This window comes from Enhydra lutris, unplaced genomic scaffold, assembly GCF_002288905.1.
Source record: "Enhydra lutris kenyoni isolate GAN:26980312 unplaced genomic scaffold, ASM228890v2 scaffoldscaffold6, whole genome shotgun sequence".
Classification (NCBI taxonomy): domain Eukaryota; kingdom Metazoa; phylum Chordata; class Mammalia; order Carnivora; family Mustelidae; genus Enhydra; species Enhydra lutris.
In genome coordinates, this window is record NW_019154090.1 from 23,701,034 (window position 1) to 23,727,232 (window position 26,199).

The 26,199-nt window shown below is 40.3% G+C and overlaps 1 protein-coding gene across 1 annotated transcript in view; it reads left to right on the top strand.

Moving 5' to 3' along the window:
* The first annotated feature begins 9,892 nt into the window (after positions 1–9,892).
* LOC111141360 (nuclear receptor coactivator 6) overlaps positions 9,893–26,199 on the top strand; it is a 102,591-nt gene continuing 86,284 nt past the window's right edge. The window contains exon 1 of the mRNA XM_022493839.1: positions 9,893–9,934. The gene's annotated coding sequence lies outside the window, so the exon portion shown is untranslated. The remainder of the gene's footprint in view (positions 9,935–26,199) is intronic.

Genomic DNA, 26,199 nt, shown 5'->3' on the forward strand with positions numbered 1-26,199 from the left:
TGGTGGTGGTGGTGGTGGTGGTGGTGGTGGTGGTGGTGGTGGTGGTGAGTGTCAGTGTCCACAACCGGGCAGACAGTTCCTTGAGGAGTCAGGCTGTCTGTCTGTCTCCTTTCCCTCAGCCATGCTGGCCCTGAGCTTAGGGATGTGCTTGCAAACCCTTCTCAAGGGTCCTCACAACCCCAACATCTCCAGTCTGGCCTGACCTGGACCTTGTCTTCCAGCTCCCTTCTCCTGTCCCCAGCCTCATTTCTTAAATGACTAGGATTTTTTTAATGGGCCATCCTGGGGAGGGGGTGCTCCTCTCTTCCTCCCACCAAGTTGAAGTGGGGCCTTGCATCTGGGGGGGACAGGTTGTGGGTACGGGTGGGGGTGGGGACCAGCTCAGGGGCTTCCATTTGCAAAGGGGAATTAAAGAAAGACTATTGCTTAACCACGGCTCTGGATTGATTTGTTTGGCTGTGTTGGGAGTGGGAGCAAGTGAGGTGCTGCAAAAGCAGCCAAAGCCATTTGTTTATTATTTGTTTCTTAAACTGGATATTTTGGGTATTTCCTTCATGTTTTGATTAAGATATCAAGCTTTCTGATTTGAAAACTTACTACGGGGGTGCTGGCTGTCTCAGTCAGTACAGCCTGCAACTCTTGACCTTGGGGTCATGAGTTCAAGCCCCACATTGGGCATGAAGCCTATTAAAAACAAGTAAATAAAAACATAAATTTTTTGGGATGCCTGGGTGGCTCAGTTGGTTAAGCAGCTGCCTTCGGCTCAGGTCATGATCCCAGCGTCCTGGGATCGAGTCCCACATCGGGCTCCTTGCTCATCAGGGAGCCTGCTTCTCCCTCTGCCTCTGCCTGCCATTCTGTCTGCCTGTGCTTGCTCTCTCTCCCTCTCTCTCTCTGACAAATAAATAAAAAATAAAATCTTTAAAAAAAAAAACATAAATTTTTTTAAAGTGAAAAAAAACACTCAAATCAAAGTTACAGTATTTAGAAACAGTCTGGTACTGGCATGAAGCTGAACATACCATTGGAATAGAATTGAGAGTCCAGAAATAAACCTAGATATCTATGATCAATTGAATTTTGACAATGGTGCCAAGATCATTCAATGAAGAAAGAATAGTCTTTTCAACAGATAGTGCTGGTACAATTGAATATCCACATAAAAAAAGAACAAAGTTTGACTTTTACCCCATATCACGTACAAATAGTAACACACAATGGATCAAAGACCTAAATATAAGACCTAAACATAAGAACTAAAACTATACAAGTCTTAGAAAGAAACATAGGAGGAAATCCTCATGACTTGGATTTAGCATTGGTTCTAGATATGACACCAAAAACATAAGCAACAGAAGAAAAAATAGATAAATTGAAATGCATCAAAACTAAACACTTTTGAGCGTTAGAGGGCACTATCAAGAGGGTGAAAAGACAACCCCCCAAATGAAAGAAATATTTGCAACCATGTATTTGATAAGGGTCTAGTACCCAGACCCTTATCAGGGGTGTGCTTATAAAGCACACTTCAGTTCAACAACCCAGTTAAAAGTTGGGCAAAGAATTTGACTACACATTTCTCTAAAGATATTCAAATGACCAATAAGTCCATGATAAGATGCTCAATATCATAAGTCAAGAGGGAAATTCAGGTCAAAACTACAATGAAATAAATACCACCTCACACTCACTAGGTTGGCTATAATAATACTATTTTAAAAATCTTTTTTTTTTTTTTTTTTTTATTTGGGAGAGAGAAGGAGAGAGAGAGAGGGGAGAAGGTCAGGCTCCCTGACGAGCAAGGAGCCCGATGTGGGACTCGATCCCAGGACGCTGGGATCATGACCCGAGCCGAAGGCAGCTGCTTAACCAACTGAGCCATCCAGGCGTCCCCTAAAAATCATTTTTAAAGGAAATAAGTGTTGGTGAGGATTTGGAGAAATTGGAACCCTCATAAATTGCTAGTGGGAATGTAAGGGTGCAGCTGCTGTGGAAAACAGTTTGGCATTTAATGATTAGAATTATCATATGACCCAGCAATTCCACTTCAAGTTATATACCCCCAAGAATTGAAAACAGGTGTTCAAAACAAAACTTGTACATGAGTGTTCCTAGCAGCACTATGCACGAAAGGCAAAAGGTGAAAACAACCCAAATGTCCACCAGTGGATGAATGGATAAGCAAAACGTGGTATATTCATACAATGGAATATTATTTAGACATAAAAAAGTAATGAAGTACCGATACACGGTACAACAGGAGTGAACCTTGAAAACATTATGCTAAGTGAGAGAAGCCAGACACAAAATGTCACATACTGTATGATTCCATTTTATATGAAATATCCAGAACATGCGAATTGGTAGAGACAGAAGGCAAATTAGTGGTTTTTAGGGATTGGGGAATGGGGGATTGGGAGGAAGGCGATCTCTAAAAGGTACAGGTTTTCTTCTTGAAGTGATAAAAATTGTCTATGGTGATGGTTGCACCTGTGATTATACGAAAAAGCAGAATTATATGCTTTAAATAAGTGAGTTGTATGGTCTGTGAATTCTATCTCAGTAAAGCAATTTTTAAAAGACAGGATTTGGGACGCCTCGGTGGCTCAGTTGGTTAAGCCGCTGCCTTCGGCTCAGGTCATAATCCCAGGGTCCTGGGATCGAGTCCCATATCAGCCTTCTTGCTCAGTGGGGAAACTGCTTCTCTCTCTGCCTCTGCCTGCCACTTTGCCTGCTTGTGCTCTCTCTCTCTGACAAATAAATAAAATCTTTAAAAAAAAATAAAAGACAGGATTTGGCAATATCCACTAGGGCTGAACACATGCAAATTCTATGACCCAGCAATCCTGGTCCTAGGTTTGTGTGTGTATATATATATATATATCCAGCAATATCTCTAGCAGAAAAGTCTACAGATGTTCATCCAAAGACATACAAGAATATTCATTGTAGCACTTTAAGAAATTGACCTAAAGTGGAAATTCACCATCAGTAGGATAGATAAATTGCAATATATTCAATTAATAAAATGTTAGGCAGCAATGAAAAGAACAAACTACAACTATATGTTAACAATATAGATGAATCTCAAAAACATAAAACTAAGCAAAAGAAGCCAGACTCAAAAGAGTACACTCTCTGTGGTTCCATTTGTATAAAGTTCAACGTCTGGCATGCCTAATCTATGGAGTTAGAAGTCAGGATACTGTTTACCCTCAGGGGTGTGAGTAATGACTGTTAAGGGAGCACTAAGGGGCATTTGTGAAGCTGGCAATGTTCTATTTCTCAATTTATTCTTTTTTATTTTTTTTTAAAGATTTTATTCATTTATCAGATAGAGATCACAAGTAGGCAGAGAGGCAGGCAGAGACAGGTGGGGGTAAGCAGGCTCCCTGCTGAGCAGAGAGCCCGATGCGGGGCTTGATCCCAGGATGCTGGGATCATGACCTGAGCTGAAGGCAGAAGCTTTAACCCACTGAGCCGCCCAGGCGCCCCTCTATTTCTCAATTTAGGCATAGATAAGCATTGTACGTTTTCTGAAAATTCATCAGGAATTACACTTAGGACTTGTGTATCTTTATGTCTTTATGTTATACTCTAATAAAAAAGTTTTAAAATTTCAGAATATTTTTGAAAACAGGTTTTTTAAAAAAGATTTTATTTATTTATTTGAGAGAGAGAGAGAGAGCATGAGCAGGGAGGAGGGATAGAAGAAGAGGGAGAAGCAGGCTCCCCGCTGAGCAAGGAGCCAGATGTAGGACTCGATTCCAGGACCTGGGATCATGACCTGAGCCCAAGGCAGCCACTTAGCCGCCTGAGCTACCCAGGTGCCTGAAAACAGGTTTTTAAGTACTAAAAATATTTCTCCTTTTTTTTTTTTTTTGCCACTTCTTTTAAATTCTGTAGTTATCACTCTTTTCTATTTTTCAGTATTTTTTTCCTAACAGTGAGCCATTACTTGCCTATATCAAGCCCATATGCAAAGTAGAAGTGACTCCTCTTCAAGGTACCTTTATTTCTTGCTGTCTGAAATTGTTGAGCTGATTTTGTAATAACAACGTACTTTACTGCCATCTACTGGTAAATTATCACAATAAAGTTATGAATTACAGTGTTTACCAGTAAATAGTTCCCACTTAGATGTGCTGTCCTCTTGCAAGACACAATTCGCCCAACTAAATGTGGTATACTTGTTGTTTGGCACATTTGTGATGGACCCTGTAGACAGTAGAACGTTGACACTCTCTAGATGGTTTTGTTCTTTCTTTTTATTCCTGTTTGATATTGTTCTTTTTGTTTCAGTATTTATAATTAACGTATTGCTCAAAGTGGAGGTAATACGTGTCAGGACTGAAAAATTAATAAAACACATACGGGGGGGCAATATTTTAAGAACTTTAAAATGAAATGTAGCTGTTTCCTAAGCAACTCCTGGTTTATCATCTCTAGCAAAGGTGCTTTCATTCATTCCTAAATTTAGAAGTTGGTTATAGGGGCACCTGGATGGCTCAGTCAGTTAAGCGTCTGACTTATGATCTCAGCTCTGGTCTTGATCTCTGTGAGTTCAAGCCTTGCACTGGGCTCCACGCTGGGCATGGAGACTTTATTGAGAAGGATTCTGAGGTAGGTTCTGTCTTGGCACCAAGGAGAAAAGTGCTCTGGTCCACTGGTGATGTCCCTAAATATGGGGGAAGGAGACTGATGAGGAAGAACCAATCCACATCAGGACACAGGTGCAGAAAGGCATTTGGGTTTTGCAAGCAGGTCTTCTGTTCCTATATACCCATGTTTCAGTGGACATTTGTGATTTTTGCTCTTCCCAATTTACAAAGCCCGAGTCCCAAATGGATTATTTATATTGGTGTTTCAATTCTGTGTAGTACAAATGATCAATGTGCTCTAATTGTCATCAGTATACATTGTCTGCAATACCAGTACATCTCACACTTTGCAAGAAGACTCAACACAGATTACACCTTCAACAGCTTTACAGTCCTGAGGAAATAGATTCATTTGTTCGATGGTTTATAACTTCTAGTCTGACAAATACCACTAAATCAAGTCCCTCTAAGTTTGAAAGAGGTTGACTATTCTTCCTCAGGCTAGTGCTATGCAGTCCTTTGAAAGAAAGCAATCCATTTGGAGCTTTGCTGGTCTTTTGAGACTTTTCTCCCCTACTTCCTTTTGTAGATCACCAGTTATCACAAAAGAATATAACTCAGATGTCAGATGCAAGCATAGGGTCTGGAGAAGGAAAAGCAGATTCCACCCTTCCCCCAGCGCATCCTGCTTAGCACATCTCCACAGGTTCACCAACCTGGAAGCTTTCTGAACTTGTCCTTTGTTCGCTTTTATGGAGGCTTCATTACAGAGGCGTGATTGATGAAATCCGTTTGATATTGTTCTTAAAGACATAGCTGAGGTATTCACTGCCAAAGTTTAAGCTCATTTGAACTAACATGTGAAAACAAAAGTTCAATAAATGCTAACCAATTTGTTTATGCCAAAGAACATTTGATTTGCTTTTTCTTTACCCAAGTCTGAATCCAGAACAATCCTGGATGTCTTAGGACCTCTTCTTTTGCTCTAAACATTCTGTGAAATAGCCTTATACCCTCTTAGGACGCCTCTGTGAATCTGGCATTGCTGAAGCCATCATAAGTGGTAGGTATTCTTCTAAACGTCTTATATCTACTAATTCACTTAATCCTCTACTCCTTATCTGTAAGGTGCCCTTATTATCTGCATCTTACAGATGAGGCAACTGAAGCACAAAAAAGTTCATTTATGTTACAAGTGATGATATTACAAAAATACCTTCTTTGGGGAGCTTACAGTCCATTACAGACACAAAACAAAATAAAAACCATGTAAGGTTTAAGGAACGAACAAAGGGGGACGCCTGGGTGGCTCAGTTGGTTAAGTGTCTGCCTTTGGCTCAGGTCATGATCCCAGAGTCCTGGGATGGGGTCCCACATCAGGCTCCTTTCTTGGCAGGGAACCTGGTTCTCCCTCGGCCTCTGCCTGCTGCTCCCCCTTCCCCCCTCCCCCTCCTCTCTCTCTCTCTCACTCTCACAAATGAAATCTTTAAAAAAAAAAAAAGAAAAAGAAACAAACAAAAGGGGAAATACTTAGGACCCTATTGGACAAGTCATTTTTCTCCTTTTGGTCCCAGTTTCCTCATATGCATAGCAAGAGGGTTGAATTTTCCCAAGGTCACATAGCTAATAAGTGGCAGGGCTAGAATCTGAATTTGGATATTTTGGTTTCAGAGCCTAAACTTGTGATTACTATGCTATATTTAGTGCCAGTTCATGCTCTGTTTCTGTCCCTTTGCTGACTTCCTATAGACAACAAATATTTATGTTGCCTATGCTTCTGCTGTTTGCATTTACAGAATGTGTGGGTGCCCAAGTAGGCCCCTGGATCCTACCTCCCTCCATCCTTGCTAATCCCAGGAAAACTTATGGCCCTCTGTTTAAGGACATGGATAACAAAGTAAAAATGAGCATAGTGGCTCAAGTTCTGGTATTTTTTAAAATTGTGGTAAAAAATATAATTTCACCATTTTAACTATTTTTTAAAGATTTTATCTATTTATTTCACAGAAAGAGTGAGAGAGAAAGAGAGAGCACGACAGGGCGGAGGGTCAGAGGGAGAAACAGACTCCCTGCTGAGTGGAGTGCTGGACTCAGAGCTCAATCCCAGGACCCTGGGATCATGACCTGAGCCGAAGGCAGCAAAGGCAGCAGCTTAACCTTAACTCTGAGCCACCCAGGTGCCCTGCATTTTGTTTATCATTCATCTGATAGATGTTTGGGTTGCTTCTACCTTTTGGCTCCGGTGAATAATGCTGCTATGAACATGAGTTTAGAAATCTGCTCAGGTCCCTGCTTCTACTTTTTGGGGGGGGTAAACATCCAGAAGTTGAATTGTTTAGTCAATGGTAATTCTATGTTTAACTTTTGAGGAACCTCCAAATTGTTTTCCACAGCTGCTGCACTGTTTATATTCACACCAGCAATGCATAAGTGTTCCAATTTCTCCATATCTTTACCAACACTTGACAGTTTCTGGTGTGTATGTGTGTGTGTGTTTCCTTTTATAATGGCCATCCTAATGGCTGTAAAATGGTCTCATTGTGGTTTTGATTTGCCTTGCCCTCATGACATATGGAACATCTTTTTACATGCTTATAGGCCATTTGTATGTCTTCTTTGGAGAAATGTCTATTCAAGCCCTTGGCCCATTTTTAAATTGGACTTTTATTGATGCTGTTGTTGAGTTTCTAGAATCTTTCAGAGCTTTCTTCCCCTAGAAATTGTGAGACTTGGAGGTTTGTGGATGATGTCATCTCAGCCTCTGGGCTGGCTTCTGGCAGGAACTTTGTCTAACTAGTTTCTCATTCAGTCTTTCAGATGAATTCACTAATCAAGTAACTAATTTTATCATTATCTGAAGAGTCACTCTTTGGCTATGTCAGAGTTCTAGGCTAACATAAAAGAATATACGTGTATATGTCTATATGAAGTTCAAGAATTGTCAAACTTTACCTAAGGTGCTAGAGGTCAAAATAGTGGTGCCTCTGGGAGAGCAAGTATCGACTAGGAGGAGACATATAGGAGGATATAAAAGGGAACTTTCTGGGTTAATAGTTCTATAAATTGATCAGGGTGGTGGCAACACAAGAACACAGATAAAAATTTATCATGCGTATACTTAGGATGTTTGCATTTTGCTGTATGTAAATTATACCTCACTTAAAAAAAAAAAAGATTTATCTATTTGACAGAGAGACAGTGAGAAAGGGAACACAAGCAGAGAGCCAGAGAGAGGGAGAAGCAGGCTCCCCGTGGAGCAGGGAGTCTGATGCTGGACTTGATCCCAGGGTCCTGGGATCAAGCCCCGCATCGGGCTCTCTGCTCGGTGGAGAGTCTGCTTCCTCCTATCTCTCTCTGCCTGCTTCTCTGCCTACTTGTGATCTCTGTCAAATAAATAAATAAAATCTTTAAAAAAAAAAAATAAATAAAAGTTAAAAGAAAAAGCTTAAAAGTCCCCCCCCCCTCCAAGGATCTTGTAAGATCTTTTGTTGTTAATTTCATAGGCTCAAGGACCTGAGATGCCTCCTTGTGGCCCTCTTTATTTTTCTTTGCCCTCTTGGGTCCCTCACCTAACACAGTGTCCAAGATTCACAAACACAACAATTTTTTTTTTTTTAAGATTTCATTTATTTATTTGACAGAGAGAGACACAGTGAGAGAGGGAACACAAGCAGGAGGAGTGGAAGAGGGAGAAGCAGGCCTCCCATTGAGCAGGGAACCCGATGTGGGGCTAGATCCCAAGACCCTGGGATCATGACCCTAGCCGAAGGCAGACCCTTAACAACTAAGCCACCCAGGTGCCCCCAAACACAACAAATATTTATTGAGCACCTCCCCCGTGTCAGGCACTGTGATATATGCTGAGAAAACGGTGGTAAACAAGATGGATAATGTCTCCCTCCTTTTGGAGTCCACAGTATAGTGGAGAAGACAAGGAATAAACAACCTAGTATGTCCTATTGAGGACAAGTAAGAGAACCTGTCTTGGGAATGGTCAGGGAGGGAGTCCTTGAGGTAGTGATTTTGAGCTGGGATCTGAAGGCTGATGAGTTACCTAAGCAGGGAGAGCATATCAGGCAGCAGGATCCACATGTTCAAGGGTCCTGAGAAGGGAGGAAGTACAATGTGTGAAGATCACTGTAATTACAGCCCAGAAAGAGAAGAAGAGGGCCCTAAGGTAAGTCTAGAGTTTTGGCAAGGGCAAGAGTAAGACATCTATTTGACCTTTATCTTAAGAGCAATATGAACCATCAAACACTTTTAAATAGGGGAGAGAAGTGGTAAACTTTCTGACTTAGAAACATTACTCTGACAGCAGGGAGAAAAAAATTGAAGGGGAGCCAGGGAGGATGTGAAAAGGCCTTGGATCACTACCGCAGCAGTCCAAGCACACCATGTAAGCTCAATGGAATGAAAGGACTACAGACTTCTTTCCTTAGATGACACTAGTACCCCTGACCAGTATGCAATCCGTTTACAGTACACTGGCTCATCTTCCATCTTCTGTGATGCTCTTGACAGACTCTATAACTCCCATTTTACAGATGAAAAAGCTGAGGTTCACAGGCAGAGATAGTCACATAGAAATCAGGAGTGAAAGCCAGTTCTGAACCCAGGCCTACATGAGAAATATCAATTCCAGTGCTGGGGAGGTGTCCCTACATTTGGGGAAGGAGAGGAGCCACATTCCCTTAAGCTCGCTAGGATGATGGTGATGGGAAAAAGTAGAGAGAGACTTACAGGCAAATAATAAAAAAGGCTACAGGTTATCTTTATCACCATTAACGTTATTAGACACTATGTGTCAGGCACTGTGCCAAGTGCTTTCCACGTCTTCCCTCATTTCGTCTCTGCAAACACTACTATTATCCCCATATTTCAGATACGTACACTGAGGCTTCAGAGGGCTCCTATAGGGCCGTGCACTGACTCCGAAGAGGAGCCAAGAGCTACTAATGATATTATAGCTCCAGAGACAGAGACTCTCCCAAAACCGACACTAAGCTCTGCACCCAAATGAGCGGGCGCGCGCTCCGCCTCGCGCTCTCGGAGACGTTTGGCCACGTGATCAGGGCCCGCCCCCGCCCGCCCCGCCCCCTCCCGCGCTCCCACCCTCTCTCCCTCCCTCCCCCTCCCTCCCCGGCCCGGTCCGGCCCATCCCCCTCCCCACCGGCTCCCTGAGGCCCTGCCGGGTCGGGCTGCGGGCGGCCGGGCGACGGCCGGACTGACGGACGCACGCGAGGACTGACTGACGGACACACGGAGGGCGGCGGGCACGCACGGCCCGGGCCGCTGTTCCAAGGCCCGCCCGGGAGGGCTGGGGCCGCGCTCAGGTGAGGTGACGGCGACGCGGGCCCGTAAGGGGTGGGCCCGCCGGGCGTCTGGGGTCCCGGCCCCGCTGGCTCCGCGGGAAGGAGGCGCCGCCCGGGTCCGGCGCGGGAAAATGGCGCCGGCCGGCAGTGGAACACGGCTCCTGTGCGGGCCCGGCCCGGAGCCGCCCCGCCCGCCGCGCTCGTGTCCCCGTCGCCATGTTGGGGAGCGGGCCCCGGGCCTGCGGGCGGGGGTGCTGGAGGGAGCGGGGGCCGGCCGGGGTTAGGGAGGGTGCGAGACGCGGGGTCTGGGGCGCTGAGGGAGTGCAGGGCCGGCCGGGGTCTGCACAGGGTGGCGCTCCAGGCCCGAGGAACCGGCGGGAGACGACCGTAGGGTCGTGGCCGGGGGTCGAGAAGGGACACTGAGTCCAAACGGAACTGGGGTCAGGGTCCGTGAGACTGGAGGCCAGGACTGGAGTTTGGTTAGGCTATTCGTGTTCAGGACCCCAGGGCAGTCAGGACCCAGAGGGCGTGGGGTCTAAGCTCAGGCTGTCAGAGCCGAGACAGTTCTTTGTGGAGGGTGGGGGGTGGGGGGAGGCTATTGATTAGAAATATTAGAAATGGGGGCCCTTTGGATGCAGGCGCGAGTATCAGATTGGGCAGTTCTCAGAGTCGCGGCGCCGAATTGCAAAGCCTTATAATTCCACAGAGACTGAGGGCATATGTTCCCCTAGCATATTCTACTCCCTATTGGGAAGAGCAACAGAAAATAGGAAGACTTTGATGAGAAAGTGGGAAAAGGGGGACCGAGGTTTGGGTGTCGGAGCTGGCCAGCAAATGGGGTGTATGGACTGGAACTGGTTGGCAAGAAGAAAGAGCCTCCATCAACTTAGGGAGTTTGTGTGTATCTTTAAAAGGAGGGACCAGGCTGTTTGTGGGCGGTGACCCAAGGTGTCTTCCCAGGAAGGGGACAGCCCACTGTTTTAAGAGCGGGGTCACCTGGGGAGGTCATCAGAAAGGCGTTTTTGAAGCCAGTAAGAATGGTGAAGAGAAATGAATGTGTAAAAACTACAAGAGTCTTAGAGATCATGTAACAATTTCAGATCATGTAGTGATTTTAGCTGAGACATAGAAAGATAAAGATGACTCCTCAAGATCTCCCAAGTTCCTGGCCAGGGAGGTCCTCTGCCTCCTCATTCAACACACTGCCTTAGAGGAATTTGTTAGGTGTGAGAAAAGTGTTAAGGTGAGCTCTGCAGCATATATCAATGAACTGTTAATCTCTTTTGTTTTGGTAATTGGTTTGTCAGTAGAAAAACTGAAGGGGGATACCAAAAAAGTGCAGGTAACCAGCTATTTGATCATTTCCAGCCTACCTCCATTTGTGCAAAGAAGTTATCTTCAGGACCCTCTTGACTTCTAACTTTCTAGAGTTGTAAGAGATGCTCCTTCTGTTTTAGGTGTTTATTGTACAGCAAGGGGACACAGAAAGCCAAAAAAGATAACTGTGAACAATGAATGGTTCACACCCAGGATTTCTATCATGATCAAATTTCAGTTAAAAGTTTGATCAAGATAGGGAAGAGTTCGGGGCACCTGGGTGGCTCAGTGGGTTAAAGCCTCTGCCTTCAGCTCCAGTCACCATCTCAGGGTCCTGGGAGGCTCTTTGCTCAGCTGGGAGCCTGCTTCTCCCTTCCCCTCTGCCTGCCTCTCTGCCTACTTGTGATCTCTCTCACTCTCTGTCAAATAAATAAATAAAATCTTAAAAAAAAAATAAGGAAGAGTGCAAAGTTCATATGGGTTATGGAAGAATTCTGAGGGAAACTATGCAAATCAATCATGAAATGGTAGTTCAGGGCTCCCATAAAAGCAACAAGGACTTTCAACAAAAGCTTATGAAGATGCCCATAGCAAGTAAGATTTTCTGTATTTGTTCGATGCATATATACCATACATACGTATATAAGGTATCAAGATTCATTTGTCCTGGGATAATACAGGAAGGCCTTTGTGCAGTGGGCCCCCCTAGCATCTGGTCAAGCTGTTCAGATAAATAGTAACCCCTCTCAGAATAACATTTTTAATTGAGTAAAACAAAATGCCATGTTATAGAGAAAACCATTATATTGAAATACCGAAATACACAAATTATAAAATAACAATATAGATACTTTATCAATACATTAAGAAATCAGATCTAGTGATGGGTCTGACAATTACAGTTTTAAACACATGAACATAATACTTTTAGATATCAGTAACAACTGTAATATGTAAAGATATCTGTGATAACTGTGACAGTCACAGATAACACCACTGATACTAGAGTGGTTTGTTGCCTATAACTCATATTTGAAGAAAATGGTAACTTTCAGTTAGAAGTTAGTGAATAGGGGCGCCTGGGTGGCTCAGTGGGTTAAAGCCTCTGCTTTTGGCTCAGGTCATGATCCGGGCTCTGCTCAGCAGGGAGCCTGCTTCCCCCTCTCTCTCTGCCTGCCTTTCTGCCTACTTGTGATCTCTCTCTGTCAAATAAATAAAATCTTTAAAAAAAAAAAAAAGTTAGTGAATATAAAGAGTTTTGTTCTGGTTTTTTCCTATCCAAGTTCATAGACCCCTCTGAATTCTATCTGTGGATTTCCATCTGTGAACCCCAGGTTAAGAAACCCTACTTTTACCACCAAGCATGTCTTCCATTCAGCGGATATTTACTGTGCGCTAAGATATGTCACGCGTTATGCCGGGCTGTGAGGATTCAAAGTTCTTTAAGACAGGGTCTTTTCACGTTAGATATTCAGTCTCATGAGAGAAATGAGCATACTAACAATGATAGTTCAGGATGAATACCAAAGCAGTATCAAAGGTTGAAAAAACACAGAAGTGGGCACAACTCAGGTCTAGGAGTCAGGGAAGGTTTTGTGAAAGGGTGATACTTGAGACATGTCCTGAAAGGTGGAGGAGTTTGCCAGTTGGAGAGTTGGAGAAAAGAGCTTTACAGGTAAAGTTATGCACTTCAGGAGATACAGTTGAATGTGGCGGGAGCATAATATGTGTGCGGAAAAAGTGGTCAGGGATGAGATGGAACTGTTGTTCAGAACCTGGCTGCGAAGGACTTTGCTAAGGAGTTTGGACTGAATCTTTAGCTGATAGGGAGGCATTCATACTGTCCAAGGAAGAAGAGTGTATGATTTGGTTTAATTTTTAGGAAATAAATGGATGTTCTTTGAATGGAGGGTGGACTGGAGAGCAGGGAAGGAGTGATGAAGGCCTAGTCAAGACAGAGGCTGTGAGCTTTGAACAAAGTTAGAATTTTCAGGTGTTGATAATTGACATTGCACATGGCAAGAGAAAAAGAATATTTTGGATTATTGATTTGGGATGGTGGCTGTCAAAGAGGTTGTAAAAAGGGTGAAAGGAAAATGAAGCGATAATTGTCACAAATCAGGGAGAAGTTTTTTGGGTTAGAGTAGTAGACTTGGAAACCATTGCAAAGCTGTCAAGCATGGTGTAGTTTTCACTTACGGAAATCAGAGGTAACTTTCAGCAGATATATAAAGCAGGGAAAGGGGTGCCTGGTTGGCTCAGTAGATTAAGAGATTAAACGTCTGCCTTTGGCTCAGGTCATGATCTCAGGGTCCTGGGATCGTGCCCCACGTCAGCTCCCTGCTCAGTGGGAGTCTGCTTCTCCCTCTCCCCCTGCTTGTGCTCACTCTCACTTACTCTCTCTCTCTCTCTCAAATAAATAAAATCTTTAAAAAAAGAAAATTTCCAATTAAAAAAAATAAAAAGCAGGGGAAGTAGGGAATGTAGAAAAATTACAGCTATCTGTGTCAGAGGTCAGCAAACTCCGGGCCATGTCAAATTTGGCCCACCACCTATTCAGGTAAAAAAAGTTTTCTTGCAGCATAGGCACAGTTACTCATTTACGTATTGTCTTTAGCTGCTTTCACACCACCAATGGCAGAGTTGAGTAGTTTTAGAGAGAAGATATACAATTCACAAAGCTGAAAATATTTACTCTCTGGCCCTTTACTAAAGATGCTTGCCAATCTGATCAGTGTCTGAGGATTAGATGTTCAGCTTCTGGTTTGCCATCTAGTTCCTATAAAATGGAGAATAAGCATCTTGGCTTTGTCCTTCTGGCTGGGTCCTCCATGCTCTGTGTATCTGCAGTATGACATAGAGCCCTGAATATTTTATATTGGTCAGCGATGCCAGGGTCTGTTCTGGGGTCTGCTGTGTGGCAGCTGTGGTAGTGACAGGTTTTCGCAGCTTAGACCGTGCTGGGGCTTTTTTTTTTTTTTTTTTTTTGCCATTTTTCTGTTGAGTTTTCTTTTTCAAAAGATGTCTTTATGTTTTCTCACTTGTAATCCTTTGTTGGTTATGTGTGTTATAGATATAATTTCCCAGGTTGTTAATCTTTTAAATCTCTCTTTCTCTTACTAAAAGAAGTTGTGAATTTTTTTTTTTTTTAAGATTTTATTTATTTATTTGTCAGAGAGAGAGAGGGAGAGTGAGCGAGCACAGGCAGACAGAATGGCAGGCAGAGGCAGAGGGAGAGGGAGAAGCAGGCTCCCTGACGAGCAAGGAGCCCGATGTGGGACTCGATCCCAGGACACTGGGATCATGACCTGAGCCGAAGGCAGCTGCTTAACCAACTGAGCCACCCAGGCGTCCCAGAAGTTGTGAATTTTAAAGAAGTCAAATCTATCAATCTTTTCCTCCCCCAAGATTTTGCAGTTATTCTTTATCTTCTTGAATCTCTACTGTTCTGCCTTCGATGTTTAGATCTCTAATTACTATGTCATGTGAGGTATGGTCCAGTTTCATTTTTTTTGTGTGTATAACCAATTATCCCAGCACTGTTTGTTGAATGGCACTTTGTTTTCAAATTATGTGCACTTTTTGGAGTCTGACTAGGGTCCTAATTCTAGCTCTGCTGCTTGCTAATTATGTGACCTTGGACAATTGTGGAACCTCTTTGTGGCTCAGGTTCCTTGGCTTTTATTTTATGTATGTATGTATGTATGAATGTATGTATTACGTACCTGTGTATGTATGTATGTAGTTAGCTCTCCAGCCAGCCCAACATGGGACTTGAACGCACCACTGCAAGATCAAGAGTCGTATGCTCTACCTACTGAGACAGCCAGATGTCCCAGGTTTCCTCAGCTTTTAAAATAAGGATAATAGTATTTATCTCATAGGGTTGTGAGGAGTAAGTGAGTTAATTCATGTAACGTGTCGAACAGTCTGGCACCTAGGAGATGCTGAATGCTGTTAGCTTGTATTTAGCATATTGTTCATTTCCGACATCCAGCACCTGGCACAGTGTAGGGGCTCAACATACTCAACACAATTGTCTGTTTAGTTTGGTTTTCAGATCAAAACAGAATGGTTGTGAGAGGTAAACTGCGTGTTACAGGAGGTGCTTCCAGTTGCTGCAGTTTTAGGTGCTGCTTCAGACTTTCTTTTTTTTTTTTTTTTTTTTTTTAAAGATTTTATTTATTTATTTGACAGAGAGAGATCACAAGCAGGCAGAGAGGCAGGCAGAGAGAGAGGAGGAAGCAGGCTCCCTGCCGAGCAGAGAGCCTGATGCGGGGCTCGATCCCAGGACCCTGAGATCATGACCTGAGCCGAAGGCAGCGTCTTAACCCACTGAGCCACCCAGGCGCCCCTGCTTCAGACTTTCTGCTGGGATGGAACTCCTCCTACCCCATCACTTCTTTTGCAGAGAACTTCTGTAACAGAGGCTGCAAACCAGCAATCTGTGGTTGGATTTGACCTGCAGACATGTTTTGTTTGGCTCAAATGTCCACAGATTTCTGACTTACCTTGAAAATTTGGAAGATCTATCAACACCAAACTCATATTCTCTCATAGCTAAAGCTAAAGCTAAAGCTAAAGCTTTTAGGTATGATGGGTGTTTGTTTCCTAATGCTCTGCAGTCCTCATTACTTTCTTCTTTTGCTCATTTACTTTTATTACTCTGTAGGCATTTGATTTTCTGGTTCTTACTTCACTGAGGTTTTAAATATTATCTCTTCTAACCCAATAAATGATATGTTGGGATAAGGGTCAGATTGGCAGAAATTGGCAGATGAGTTTGTGGGCAAGTAAAAACCAAAGGCTATTCCTAAGGATGAGTCATTCTTGATCATAATGAATAAAATGATAATTGAAATTAAAAGATGAGATGAAATTCATTTCAAATCACTGAATATTTAGGCATCTACTATGTGCTGGGTACATTAGAAATTACCACATTGGTGGTAGAAAAGAAAACTAGCTGGCCAGCTTTATGAAACATTTCAGAAGAGATCTTTTAATTGTGATGTGGAGCTGTTTTCTAAGAGAATGGTTGGATGAGAGGAAGGAAAAACAGGAATTCATTCATTTGCGAAACATTTATCGAGCCCTACCATGTGTATTAGGCTAGAACTCCCCAGGATACAAAGATGATTCTAGTTAAAGTGTCATGTGGGTTAGAGGTAATGTGTTATGGAGCTGGAATATTAGAGAATGGTACCTGAAAGAGGTGGCCTTTAGTGGAGCTGCCAAGAATGGTGTAGAGATGTGCATTTAGGAAATAGTAAATAGTCCAGTTTGGCTGCAGAATAGGATTTTTACAGGGCTGTGGTTGGAGGTCAGGCTGGAAATGGAGATTGAACAACAATAGCAATAATGATAGTAGTAGCTCACATTTTTTGCATGTTTACGATTTGCCGGATAACTTCCCAAGCATTTTTTTTTTTTTTTACTTCTTTATTTATTTGACACAGAGACAGCTAGTGAGGGAACACAAGCAGTGGGAGTAGTAGAAGGAGAAGCAGGCTTCCTGCTGAGCGGGGAGCCCGATATGGGGCTCAGTCCTGGGACACTGGGATCATGACCTGAGCCGAAGGCAGACACTTAACAACTGAGCCACCCAGGCACCCCTTTCCAAGCATTTAATTAGTATTTCTTTTAATCCTCACAACAACCCTGTGAGATAGGGCACTAATTTTTATACCTTTTTACAGTTAAACTGAGGAAAAGAGCTAACATTTGCTGGGGAAAGAATTTGAGTCCATGCAGTCTAATTCCAAGGTCTGTGTTAGTCTTTGTATGCTATACAAGTGAATCAGGGAAGGCTTTGAATCCTTTTCAGTTCTGGGCTGGGAAGTTTGAACTTGATCGACTAAGTAATGGGAGTCATCAAAAGTTTTTAGCCATACAGTGACATAATGAGATCTGTACCTTAAGAAAGTAAGCCTGCTAGTGAATGTAGGAGCAGCATGAGAAAGAAGAAATGTGGAACTAGTTTACTCTTTTCCTCTTTGCTAGATTTAGTGCTCCTTCAGAACTGACCCTATGTCTGTTTGTCCCTCTCTTCCTTCAGCTCCATTATCTACCTATTGTGTTGTCTGGCACATTTATTTTAAAAAATGTAATCTTTTTCTACATCACTTTATTCTAAAAAGGACTTGAAGTGGCTGCCTAGGAGCTCAGTATTTGCTAATCATTAATAATCATTAATAAATCATTATTAAATAAATCTTTAATAAATGACTAGAGATCTAGGTAGATGTGTACATTAAGGGAGTATTGTGGCTTTGTTGGAGGGAGTAACATAGCCCTAGAATTTGGTGAAATGAAAGGGAAATGAAGATATGATGGTCAAAGCATATAAACTTCAGTTGTAAGATGAGTAACTTCTGGGGGTCTAGAGTACAAGATGGTGACTATAGTTAACAATAATGTATTAAAGACTAGAAAGTTGCTGAAAGAGTAGATTAGATCTTAAATGTTCTTGCTACACACCCAAAAAGAAAAAAAAAAGTAATTATATGAAGTGATGGATGTGTTAACTAAATTTATTGTGGTGATTTTGCAGTGTATATGTGTATCCGTCTCATTGTACACTTTAAACTAACACAATGCTATATGTTGATTATATCTCAATAAAGCCAGGGAAAAAAATCTTTGTCACTAATAATGTTAATGATCACCAAATTCAGAGGGCATTCATACTTTAAATAGATATATAAGTTTGTATTTAACATTAACCAGCCACAGCCATCACCCCTGCCCCCTCCCAACCCAACACACACAGAAAGGCAACAAAAGCTTCCATTAGCTGGCACTTTTACCAGTATTGAACCTGTTGGATATGAGTTCTATAATACCATTATGTATATTTTCTAAAGACCAGACAGCAGCAGTTTCTCACAGGAGGAAATAGTTGCAAATTTGTGAATCAGATCTTGTTTTGGATTTTACAGAAGGAATTTGTTCATTAAATGAAGTCTCTTGTAATTTTAAATATTATGTGAAAGTAAGACTGTGTCCCTACTATAAAATACAGACTTAAAAAGTTCAAACACAGGGCACGTGGGTGGCTCAGTCGGTTAAGCATCTGCCTTCGGCTCAGGTCATGATCCCGGGATCCTGGGATCAAGTCCCACAAGGGGCTCCCTCTTCAGTGGGGAGCCTGCTTCCCCCTCTCCCTCTGCCTGCCTCTCTGCCTACTTGTGCTCTTTCTCCCTCTGTCAAATAAATAAATAAAATCTTAAAAAAAAAAAAAGTTCAAACACTTGGAGAAATCAAAGACATTGTGGTTAACCACCAAATGCTAGTATAGGTGAGAAGATTTTAGGTAAACCAGCATCTGACTAGGCTTAGTAAGAGACCAATCAATAGACCCAAATAATGGATTTGTTAAATAAATATTCTTTCCCATTGTGGATATTAAGTATAATATAAGCAGTATGTGCATCTACCTGTATGCACATTGTCTGTGTGAAATACATTGGTATACCTGGTATAAGTCTGAATCTAGGAATGCTTCCTAAAAAGAATGAGCCTTCAGCTGAGTTCTTTGAGATTGTGTTCAGCTCTTTAGTATGTGTGGAGATGACTCATTCAGAAGCATTGCAATCAGAATAATTAAGTGTGGAGGAAAATGTGATTATGATAGTATATATTGACTGCCTACCAGTGTTGAGGGGTATATCCAGTTGGTGAGTAATTAGTTTCTGCCTTCCAGGAAACTAATTCATCTGGGAAAGTGGTAGGAACATAAATGAAAAGGGGGGTGGGGGAGCATAAATGTTTTAAATGCGCTGTAAATGCAATGGAAATTAAAGAGAGAGAGTTCTCCTACCAGTTGGAGGATCAGGGGAGGCTTCATGGAAATGCTGGTATATTTCCTAGGGCTGCTATAATAAACTGCCACAAGCTGGGTGACTTAAAACAACAAAAATTTATTCTCTTACAGTTATTGACACTGGAACCTGAATTCAGGATGTCAGCAGGGCCATGTTCTCTCTGAGACTTAGGGTAGAATCCTTCCTTGCCTCTTCCTAGCTTCCATCAGTTCTTGACGTTTCTTTTCTTCTTCTTCTTCTTTTTTTTTTTTTAAGATTTTCATTTATTTATTTGAGAGAGAGAGAGAGAATGAGCAGGGCAAGGGGCAGAGGGACAAGCAGACTCCCTGCTATGCAGGGGCATTGGGGGGAGATGAAGCCAGAGTAGTTGTTGGGGCCCTAGATGCCAGATCTAGGACATTCAAATGTTGCTGAGTGGGTAGTATGTGGGAGCAGGATGGTACTGCAGAATTTTGAAATAAGGTGGGTAACTGATTCAAGCTTTGGATAGCTAATTCAAGCTTTAAGGAGATTCTCTAACCTAGTGATCATGGATAAATAGACACCCCAAAGAAAAACAGATGGTTGTTGATTTCACACACTGAGCCTCTCTCATTTGCCAATTCCCGTAACTTTTCACCAGGACAGTCAGGGAATCCCTCTTATATAAAAAGCAGCACTTGCTGCTGTGAAGTGTGTAAACCTGGTGATTCACAGACCTGTACCCCTGGGGGTAAAAATATATTATATGTTTATTAAAAAAAAAAAAGCAGCACTTGCAAAAACACCACAACAACAAACTTTGAGGGTTCTTTAGCCTCTTGGTCTGTCATCCATGGACATTGAGATACATCAGTTTTTTAGGATCTCTATTCAGAAGCCTCTCCATGGATTTCAGTATTAATAGTCATATTGCTCTTCATTTTTTTTCAAAATTTTCTTCAAAATCACCTCTTTTCCATCCTTTTTTTAATCTCTTGATTTTTCTCAGAACTCTCTTCAGTCTTTCCGTATCTTTTCTAAACATCTGACTAATCGAAAGGATTGAGAAAGATTTTGTACTGTCCAAGCCAATGCTACACTTTTTTTCTATGTCCTTAAAAAAATTTTTTTTTTTTTTTTTTTTAATTTTACGTAGGCTCCATGTCTAGTACGGGGCTTGAGCTCACGGCCCTGAGATCAAAAACTGCATGCTCCACCAACTAAACCAGCCAGGTGCCCCTTTTCTTCGTCCTTTTAGTAATAGTTATGTTGACTTTTGTCCACAATAGGACTTTATTCAAATTTTGAATGCCCATTCAAACTGTGGTCAACAGCAGAGCTCAGGTGCTTTTTCTTATTTGTCTCTAGGCAGTTCTTCCTGATTGTGTATTTGCATTGTTCTATATTCTCTAAGAATATGTGTCCTCATGAAATTTTTAAAATTGTGTTTAAATATTACAAACAAAAAACTTTCTAGTCATTAGCATATGGATACAGTCTTACAAGTTTAATTCATAGTTTTTTTTTTTAATAGTTTTTTCCTTTGGCAATATATTGAGGTACTTTTCCACATGTTTATATACTTACTTTTATTGGATACATAATAACCAAAGTTTAAGTACTCTCTGTTTATTTGGCATTTGGGTGATTTCCATTTTGTTTTTAATTTTGGTTTGCAATTCTCAATTATACTGCTGTAACATGTTATTATAAAGGTTTTTTCCCTCAATTTTTTTTCTTAGAATATAGCCTCTAAAATGATACAGTTTGGTTTGAGGATAATCACTTTTTAGCTATCTTGTCAGTTTATTCTTTAGAATAACTACCAGTTTATATTGCCACTAGCCACTAGTTATTATTGGATTTTATATATTTTTTCTGCCGGTATAATATGTGGATTTTTAAAATATTTTAAGTATTTTATTATGAAAAATTTCAAATATACAAAACAACCCTGAAACTGTAGAATAAACTCCAACCCTGAAACTGTAGAATAAACTTCTTTCTACACACCACCTATATTTAATGTGTAGTCATATGCGTAACAAAATACTTATTATGTTAAACCTTTTAAAAATAAAGACATCATGAAACTGTGCCTTTAAACATTTTAGCATGCATCTCTTTCAAATACATTCTTCTGCATAATCACAATACTGTTGTCACACCTAGCAAATTATCAGTAATTCCTTGATATTATCTAACATTAAGTCTGTATTTAAGTTTCCCTCACTGTCTCCAAAATGACTTTTATAGCTGACTTATTCAAGTGGGATCAAATTTAAGGATGTGCTTGCATTTGCTTGTTATTATTTATGTAGCTGTAGTCTTTTTAAAATCTGGAACAGTTTTCAGTCCTTGTCTGCTTTCTTACCTTCTAAAATTCTTTTCATGGGCATTGATTTGTTGGGACTAGAGCAGTTTTAATGTCCTACATTCTGGATTTTTCTGATATTTTCTTAGTGATATTTATTCCTTTATTACTTATATCTGCCTAAACTGGAAGACTTGGTTAGATACTAGCTGAACATTTTGGCAAAAATACTTAAATATTCTTCACATTACCCCATATCACAGGTACACAGATGTCTAGTTGTCCCACTATTGATGATAACTTTGATCACAGGTTTAAGGTTGTGACTTCCAGATCTATTGTGAAGTTGCATTTTTTTCTTCTCTGACTAGCAAATATATTTTTTACTTTTATTAAGATGAGTATTTTTTAAATCTTCTTTGAGCTAGTTTTTCATATAATTTGACCATTTGTTCAGTGTAGATTTGATATTTTCCTTTTTGCATAGTGTGTTTAAAAATTTTATTTAGTGTAACAGTGAGTTGTTACAATAGATAAATTTCAAGTTTCAAAATATAGCTGAAATCCAATATAATTTAACCAAAAAAGATACAGATTGTAAATATAAAATAGGGGACATTTCTTTGATGAGATTTTGTGATGAGACATGTTTCCTTTTTTAAAAAACATTCTAGGGGCGCCTGGGTGGCTCAGTGGGTTAAAGCCTCTGCCTTCAGCTCAGGTCATGATCCCAGGGTCCTGGGATCTAGCCCCACATCAGGTTCTCTGCTTAGCAGGGAGCCTGCTTCCCTTCCTCTCTCTCTGCCTGCCTCTCTGCCTACTTGTGATCTTTGTCAAATAAATAAATAAAACCTTAAAAAAAAAACATTCTAAGCAGAGAAACCTAAAAAACATAAGGCTCTTTTATCAACAATTTCTTTCATTTTTCTTTTTGAAATGGCGGTAGATCTCAAATTCATAAAAGTTGGATTTACATTTGTTTTACATACCCACCCAAAAAGCACCCAGAATGTATTTTATTTCTTCTTCTTTGAGTGTTTCATTTGGTTGCTTTTATATACCCATTTTTTTAAAAAAGATTTTTACTTATTTATTTGACAGACAGAGATCACAAGTAGGCAGAGAGGCAGGCAGAGAGAGATTGATTTAGGGCTTGATCCCAGGACCCTGGGATCATGACCTGAGCTGAAGGCAGAGGCTTTAACCCACTGAGCCACCCAGGTGCCCCTATATACCCATTTTTAAAATCAATTTTAAATAATTCCTTTTTCTGTCATTCCTATTACAGATTTTTTTTCTTATTCCATTTCTTTTCTGTTATCAATTAAGTAGGATTTTCCTTCCGAACCACAAAAGCAAGATAGGCATATTAAAACTATTTGAGCATCATCTGAAGTACAAGAAGAAGCCAATCCTCTCCTCTTCTCCTGTTCCTGTCTTCCAGCCTACCTAAGTATAATAGCCTAGAGTGGTTCTTTCATATTTTTCTCTATAGTCTTAGAAGCAATACTGATTCATTTTCTGTCTTACAAGATTATCATGATGCATACACATTATTCTACAAATTCTGAGTTTTTTACTTTATAGAATATACATTTCATTCTGTGTCATTAAACAGATATCTTATTTTTTTCTAGCTACATAATGTTTCATTTATGTAGGTTTCTTTTTTTTTTTAAGATTTTATTTATTTGAGAGAGAGAGAGAGTGAGAGAGAGCATGAGAAGGGAGAAGGTCAGAGGGAGCAGGCTCCCCGCGGAGCTGGGAGCTGGTTGCATGACTCTATCCCAGGACTCTATCCTGAACTCTGGGATCATGACCTGAGCTGAAGGCAGTGTCTTAAGCAACTGACCACTCAGGTGCCCCAATTTATGTAGGTTTCTGAAGGAGCATCAAGTTTTTTCTAATTTTATTTTCCCCATCACAAACAATGGATATCCTTGTGCATATATCTTTAAGAAATGGAGTTTTTACTTCTGTAGGATAATCGGGTAGTAAGCTTATAATGTAACTATTATGAACTTCCAGGTTATTTTCCATAAAGGTTGCAGTTCTTATTCCCACTTGCACTGGATAACAGTTACCTTTTTAGTTTTTGCCAATCAGCTGAGAAGAGTTTTCTTATTTTTATTTTCATTTCCCAGACCATTAATAAGTTGTATACATTCACTGGACATTTGTATTCCCTATTCTGCAGATTGCCTTTACCAATTCTTATTTTTCTCTTGGGGTGTTAATTTTTTACTCTTTAATCAACTTGCAGGTGCTTTTGTGTATTTAGAATATTAATCCCTTTTTGTCATATGGAACAAATATATTATTCCGAAAGTCTATCATATGGCTTTTGACTTTGCGGTTTCTTTTGACATATAGATTATTTTGATTTTTACCTGATGATGTCTGTCAGTCTTTATTACTTCTGAGTTCATGTCTTGCTCATCATCACCCCACTGATGAATTTTTATTTTATTTCTATATTTTTGTTTTATTGTTACTAATTTTTTACCTTAATTTTGTTTTTCTCTTTTTTGCAGTTTGGGCAGATTTATTTCTTTGTGCCTTTTTTTTTTTTTTAGCATAAATAAACTGTTTATCTTGCCATTGAATTTCCTCTTCTGATCAAAATATTCTTTTTATTGTTTGGCGATAAGCACAGTATAGATTTTCTAGTTTTCAAGTAATCTCTTTTGAACTTTGAAGAAATACTTTTTAAATTGTTCCAAGTCATTTTGAATCCTGTATCTTCGTTTGAAAGTATTAGCAATAGTGTATTCACCTACTACAGTCTGCCTACAGGTTTCCTAAGTGGACTTATCTAGTTCATCAACAATGATGAAATGGTAGCTATAGGATTTAAAAGCTGATCTTAGGACTTCAGTGTTTGATTTAAAAAGTGACAGTTTTAAGAGCATAAAGCAAAAAAAAAGAAAAGAGAGAAAGAAAAGCCTGATAACGCTGTCATTGTGAATATAAGACAATGGAGAAGAAGCAGCACTGGTAAACTCTCAGAATGGCGGCCTAGGGACTGCTGTAACTTAGAGCCCAGATCTCATGATTTAACTGCGTTGGAAATTTAATGGAGAGAAAAAAAAGCCATTGTGCTTTTTAAAAAGATTTTATTTATTTGACAAAGAGAGAGAGAGCATAAGGAGGGGGAATGGGAGAGGGAGAAGCAGGCTTCCCACTGACTGGTCTGGATCCCAGAACCCTGGGATCATGACCTGATCTGAAGGCAGTTGCTTAACCAACTGAGCTGTTGTTCTTTAAAGTTGTCTTCCATCTTACAGTAAGACAATATTTATTATTATTATTATTATTATTAATTATACCATACTTTTCTAGTGCTTTTATTTATTTTTTATTATTTTTATTAACATATAATGCATTATTTGCCCCAGTGTGAATCGTCAGGCTTAACACATTTCACAGCACTCACCATATCACATACCCTCCCCAGTGTCCATAACCCAACCACCCTCTCCCTACCCCCCTCCCTCCAGCAACCATCAGTTTGTTTTGTGAGATTGAGAGTTTCTTATGGTTTGTCTCCCTCCTGATCCCATCTTGTTTCTAGTGCTTTGAAAATGAATTCTTTTGTAAAGAGGTATCACATACGAAATGAAAGACTTTCCTGCTAATAAGAAGCTTTAAATTATTCACTCAGGCCTCAATGTTTTCATTAGGATATTAGACCAGATGATTGCCAAGGGCTCTGCTAAGATTCTCAGTTTATTTTAGGGAATTTTTTAGTAGTTCTATATTGTAGGATTTTATCACTTTTCAATGTTATATGTATTTCATATATTTCGAGCATGGATTAAAAGACTGGTACTCCAAACCTGTATTATTATTATTATTATTATTTTTACTGTAGCTTTACACTTGATCTTAGCCAAAAGGCTGAGAAGTGATACTGTAGCTTTATTAGGATTAAAAGAACACAGTGGTGTTCATAATTAGAACATGATGTATAAAGTTTTTAGATATACATATAGTTTTTTCTAAATTTTGCTTTATCCACTTTCATGGCATCTAACAATATGGGGAAAATCTCTTTGAACCTCTGACTTATTTTGTTGGTTTATATTGTGCTTAGTTAAATTAACTGCATTTGTGTTAGGATGAGTAGTTCTAGGAATCTCATAATTCATGAATTTATCTTTTGTTTCTTATACTAAAATGTCAGAATTGAAATTTAAAAATTAATGTAATTGGGGCTCCTGGGTGGCTCAGTGGGTTAAAGCCTCTGCCTTCGGCTCAGGTCATGGTCTCAGGGTCCTGGGATCGAGCCCCGCATCCGGCTCTCCGCTGAGCAGGGAGCCTGCTTCTCCCTCTCCCTCTGCCTGCCTCTCTGCCTACTTGTGATCTCTGTCTGTCAAATAAATAAATAAAATCTTTTAAAAAAATTAATGTAATTATTCCCTAATCCCTTAAATTGTCTGTTATTCCTACCAGGAACAAACCAGTTGTTGCTACAGGATTGAAATGCTGATCTCTGACAGGCATTTTGTGGATCCTTTCAGGGTACTAAGTTTCTATGATTTGATTAGAAGTTTGCATAAATTTTCTCTTGGGAGCCCTCAACTTAGGAACAGGAAGCAAGTAATAATTTTATAAGAGATTGACAAGGTGTAGGGAGGATGGGATTGGATCTTTAGTTGTGCCATGGCAAGTCATTTTGACAGTTCACATTCAACTGTTTATTCACTTTTTAAATGCCTTATAAATTATCCTGAAACTTTTAAGTCTATGTGGTTAACAGGTCAACTTATTTTAAGTACTTTAAGTACTTAAAGTACTTAAGTACTAAGTAATACTTTACTAGTACTTAGTAAGTACTAAATAATATCCAGATTTAGGCATTCATA